The sequence below is a fragment of the Lygodium microphyllum genome, chromosome 2 (genome assembly GCF_053477565.2).
Source record: "Lygodium microphyllum isolate KBCC chromosome 2, Lygodium_microphyllum_v1.1.10, whole genome shotgun sequence".
In the NCBI taxonomy this organism is placed as follows: Eukaryota; Viridiplantae; Streptophyta; class Polypodiopsida; order Schizaeales; family Lygodiaceae; genus Lygodium; species Lygodium microphyllum.
This window is the reverse complement of record NC_141136.1, coordinates 140,201,844-140,208,111: the sequence shown is the minus strand read 5'-3', so window position 1 is coordinate 140,208,111 and position 6,268 is coordinate 140,201,844.

Genomic DNA, 6,268 nt, shown 5'->3' with positions numbered 1-6,268 from the left:
AATGCGCTCTTCTTTAGTGGACAAAACCCAAGGAGCGCGAGGTAGCTGCGAGCGGCCATTAGCACTCGACTGCGGCCAAAGTGCCTCCATCTTGCCTACCTCCTTCAAATCTATTCGTGCCCCTACAATGTCTCTCTTTCTTGTGATGTGGTCCCATAGCAAGCTGCCCACGTTCTTGAATATATGCATGGGATCCAACAAGTGGTTGATCTGTAAGTGGGTCCAATATGGCAACTCGTAGAAAACTGAAAACCGTCGCATTCCGTTTGGATGTGACTCCATGTGGATCATTTTCAGCTCGTACCAACTTTGGGCATTCATATGTGCTGGAGGTCATCCAAGAAAATCTACCCTAAGTTCATGACCCTCTGGCAAGAAAGCGGCGTGTCCTTGATATACCATCTTCTTCATGGTTCGTGACCTTTAAGAGTCTATAACTGTGGCTCACACAATGGACATGCATGACAACGTGAGGTAACCATACCTGTTCCAATACCTCTATCTAGCGAATACAAACTTGAATGAGCTATGATAGATATTACCAACGAGAACGGAAGCCTACTTACTTGAGCACTCTCCGAATCCCAAAAAATCATGCATGGTCCACATGAGAATAGCTCAAATATTGGCGACCCTTGACCATCATGCTTACTCATATCTTGCACAGTGACCCCCTCCTCCCATAAAATCTTAAGCTCATCGACTAATGGACGAAGATACACGTCCATATTTTTGACTTTGTAGTGGTTGGGAACGAGTAAGCTAAGGATGAGATATCCTTTCTTCGTAGAAAGCCATGGATGGATATTATAGTTGACAAGGACTATAGGCCACACACTGTAAGAAGTTGAGCGTATACTGAATGGGTTCACGCCATCCATAGCAAGATCGAGCCGAAGATTCCTTGGCTCTCGGGCAAAGCCTGGGAAGGTAGAGTCCGTGAATACGCTGATATTCGTTGAACTCCATCTGTGAACCTATTCTGCGCATGCCACGTTGTTAAGCTTGCCATACTAGACGTACAAAGCATGTGGTTTATGCAGGGGATAAGCATAAAGTGTCTAAGAACTTTTTGAGGGATGGTTTGCCCTTGTAAGTCCTGTTGATACCTGTGAGCACCACACTTTGGACATGTCTCCATAGTCTCGTATTGTCCTTGAAATAGTATACAATCGTTGATACATGCATGGATGCTGTTGTAGTTCATGCCAAGCTTTCGTAAAACATGTCGCGCATCATCACAAGACTCAGGCATGGTATTTGCAAGTAGTAATATATAATACTTCAATAAATTGAAAAAAATCATAAAATATCTTGAAAAAGTACAAATGTTTTAATTGATAGTGTCGAAAAGAAATCAACGAAGCGTGGATACAAGGTATTGAACAACTCGGTCACACTCGCATCGCTCCACCCATATTTTGCTTGCACACTTAGGAGTGCAAGCAGTGTCTTCAGGCAAGATACTCGACACCCATCATATAATGGTATGGATGCTTCCTCTCTAAGCGGATCAGAAGTCTCGACATCCATGGGCATCAATGCATCGATCATTGCCTCCATCTCAGGCTCCAAGATTGTAGGTAAGTCTGGAAGGCTGTCTGTCTCCTCTAGTATTTATAGTATAGATTGGGTAGTACCTTCCAAGTGGTGGATTAGCTCAGGCACTCCATCCATCGCATGCCCACGAACTCTTCTAACTGGCCACAAAGGATGCACTCCTCCTTGGGACAAGACGTCACCTCCTTGGATAGAAAATTTTCCAGCCACACCTAATGTTTTTGTATATGGTATTCAATTAGCTTGCAAATACAATGCACGATTGATATACACTTTTCTTACCATTTGCTCAAAATCTGAGATCGACTGATCAATGCTCTCAGATTGAAACTCGACGAAGCGTCATACGTGTTCTATAGACAATCGACGTTTTCTTCTAACTGCCAGCTTACATTGAGAGCAAGGAAATGGGACACGCTGATTCAGATATGTCTTGCGATCTTGAACATCACGACCTTCATCCTTTTCCATTTGGTCTACGTTACGACAAACAATTTGTTTTTGTTATCACTATTTTTTTTCTTTCTTAAATTGTTTGAGAAGGGACTTCTTCTCTTGTAACTTAGTAAAATTAACATATGTAAAGTCTCCACCCACCCACAAATTAACGTATGTCGGAGTGTTTCCCGTCTCGTGGTATTGCACCAAACCTCATCAGACCTCGCCACCACTCTCTCTTTGTTTTTTATCCATTCATTCTCTTCTCTCCTTCCATCTCTCTCTCTTTTTCTCTTTCTTTATTATGTTGTATGTTTATTCCCTCTCTCTCGTTCATTCTTCCTTTTTCTCTTCCTCTTCCTCTCCCTCTCTCATTTCCTTTAACAAAACATCTCTCTCTCTACTACTACCACCACCACTACAAAAAACAAGAAAAGAAGAAAAAACTACTACTACTACTACTAGCACTACAACAACAAACAAGAAAACTAAACAACAATAAATAAGAAAAGAAAAAAAACTACAATAACAACAACATACAAAAAAATTACTATTGCTACTGCTACAACCACGACTACAACAACTACGACTACCACAATAACAAACCACTACCACTGCTACTACAATAAACAAGGAAAGAAGAAAAAAAAAACAACAACTACTACTGCTACTACGACTACAATAAATAAGAAAAGAAAAAAAACTACAACAACAACAACAAACAAGAAAACCACTACTACTACTGCTACAAACACGACTACCACAATAACAAACCACTATCACTGCTACTACAATAAACAAGGAAAGAAGAAAAAACAACAACAACAACAACAACAACTACTACTACAATAACAATAAGCAAGAAAAGAAGAAAAAACTACGACAACAACAACAACAACAACAAATAAGAAAACTAAACAACAATAAACAAGAAAAGAAAAAAAACTACTACTACTACTACTACTACAAACAAGAAAACTACTATTACTACTACTAGTACTACTACTACAATCACGACTACGACGACTATGACCACGACTACGACTACCACAAAAAAAACAAACAAAAAAAGAAGAAATTAAACAACAACAACTACTACTATCACTACCACTACCACTACTACTACTACGACTACCACAACAATAACAAACAAGAAAATAAGAAATTAAACAACAACTACCGCTACCGCTACTACCACTACCACAACAACAACAAACAAGAAAAAAAGAAAAGAAGAAATAAAACAACAACAACAATAACAACAACCTCTCCCTCCCTCTCTCTCTCTCTCCCTTCCTTCCTCCCTCCCTCTCCCTCTCTTTCCCTATTATGTTTAATGTTTTCTCCCTCTCTCTCTCGTTCCTTATTTCCTTTTCTCTCTTTCTCTTTCTCTCTCATTTCCTCTCCCTCTCTCAATACACATGATTTTTAACAAAAACAAGTAAAAGAAAATGAGAAAAACCAAAAACAAAGCAATAAGGAACAATGCATTCACTGCAAAGGCCCGAGGATGGATTCGACGGCTCCTCTTTGCCCTCCATACACTTCCTCCTTTTCTTTGCAAACGGCGACAACGGCGGTGAGAAGCTTTCCTTCTCCCTCTTTCTCTCTTTCTCTCCCTCTCCCTCTCAAATGCAAGATGGAGTTCGCTCTCCCTTTCACTCTCTCTTTCGTTCATTTACGCAAAATAATGCGCTCGGGTTTCGGCCCACGTTTTTTCGTCTGAGCACCGTCGCTATTTGCGTCACAAATAGCGACACCGCTATTTTGCATCGCAAATAGCGACGCCGCTATTTTGCGTCAGAAAAGTGCCATTGCTATGCCTCTGTAACCTTGTAGTGATTGTGATCATTGTTTATATGGCGGCAGACAAACGCATAACTCTCATAAAAAGTTTGGCTCCACATGTGTGGGTAAGCTTTTGGTTCTTGTTCATTCAAATGTTTGTGGTCTCATGCCCTTTCGATCATTAGGTGGTGCTAAGTACTTTGTGAATTTATTAATAATTACTCATATAAAGTTTTTGCATATTCTATTATTGAGTAAAAATAAGACGTGCTAGCTAATTTTAGCATTTTCTTACAATGGTTGAGCATAGGCTAAAATGCCTATGATTTGACAATGCATGTGAATATGTAAACCTATGTCATTTGAGCAATTTTGTGATGATAGGGATATTAAATGTCAATTGACCGACATGTACACCCCATCCCATAATGGTGTTGTAGAGTGTATGAATAGGACTATTTTAGAAAGAGTTCACATTATGCTTAGTCATGCAAGCTTACCACAATGCTTTTGAGATGAGGTAGTTATTATTACCGTTTATTTGATTAGTAGATTCCTATGCAATAAGCTAGATCTAAACTCTATTGAATGCATCCTTCTTGGATATGGTGATGTAGGTGAGATGGTCTATCGCCTTTGGGGTTTGCAAGCTTAGAAGGTTATCTACAATCATGATGTCGTATTCCATGAGGAAAAGATGCACATGAGACCAAAGAAAGTAGTTGAGATACAGAGGGTGGTCTTTCAAAAGGAGCCTCCTATTACAATATAGTTAGTCCCAATTAGACAACCTATTGCAATTACTGATGATGTAGTGCCCAAGATTCACCTATTGTGCGGGATCAAAATTTTGGATAGAGAGGACAAGCCATACATGTTGGGGGTAAAGGCGCCTTCGCCTAGCTGCCCGTGTATTACTACACTGACAATCATCGCCACTGCACACTGCAGGTGGCCAGCACCCGTCACCATCACTTTATTCTTTATTCTTTTAGTGACAATTTGAATAAAGGAAGGCCTGGTCACACATTGTGACTATTGGAGTTCCCATTTCTTGTCTCTCTCTTTCTTGCTCTTGCTCTCTCGCCATAGCTCTCGAGTGTAAGCTTCAATCCTTCTCACCTTTCAATACAAGTCCCACAGCCAGTTTAAAGATGCTCCATTAGAGCCTCACATCCTTTGATCATTTTGAGCCCTCTACCCATTTATATCATGGTGATAGATGTTGGTGAGCCTCTCATTTATGAGGAGGCTATGTGCAGAGGTGATAGTCACTGGGAGAGGACCATGAAGTTTGAATATGATTCATTATAGAAAAATCGTACATGGGATTTGGTTCCTTTACTTAATAAGAAACTTGCATTGCCATACAAGTGGATATATGAGTTGAAGAGTACCTCTAGTCACCCTAAGCCAACATATAAGGCTAGATTGGTTGCTAAGGATTTAAATAGGAGAAGGAAGTTGATTTTGATGAGATATTCTCTCATGTGGTCAAGATGACTTGATATTGGCGTTGGTTGCATAGATGGATCTAGACTTATACCAGATGGATATAAAAACGGTTTTCTTCATGGAGACTTGCATGAGGATATCTATATGCAACAGTCTAAGGGCTTTGAGAAAAAGAGCAATAAACACCTAGCATGTAAGCTGAGGAAGAGTCTTTATGGACTTAAGTAGGCACCTAGGGAATGGTATTATAAGTTTGATGCCTTTATGCATTTACAGGGTTACTCCCATAGTGATATGGATCTATGTCTTTACACGAAGAAGACTTGTGATAGTAGCCTTATCATTTTGGTACTATATGTTGATGACATGCTAATTGCTATGGGAGTACTCATGATGAGTTGGATGTTGTGAAGACTTAGCTCAAGAAGAGCTTTGAGATGAACGACATGGGGTATACCTCTCACATACTTGGTATGTGTATTCATGTAATCGCTATAAAGGACTCCTCTAGTTGTTCACAGAAGGAGTACATTCATAAAGTCCTTAAGTGATTCCATATGCAAGGTGGTAAGCTTATTAGATGTCCATCATCTTTTCATGTGAAGGTCAATTAGGCAAATTGTCTCCACTTAGATGATGAGAGGTCCAAGATGGCCAAGATCATGTATGTATCTACAGTGGGTAGCTTGAGGTATGCTATGATAGCCACTAGACTTGACATAGCATTTGTAGTGGGAGTCGTGGTAACAAAGTGAATCCATAACTTAGCTTGACACTAAATTTTGCCACACCTCTATGCATGAATTGTATTTGTTCATAAATAAATTTAGCACAAGAACCAATTATAAATAAATCATTTTTAACAAAGCGAGAAACTAATTTTGAAATGAAAGTTGCCTAGCCATAAAATGACAACCAAAAGATATTCCATGGGTATCCTAACTAAAACAATGTGGACACCCCTAATCATGTAAGCACCTCAACTAGTTGATTCATATTATTATGGAATCACTTGCTAGTGGTATCA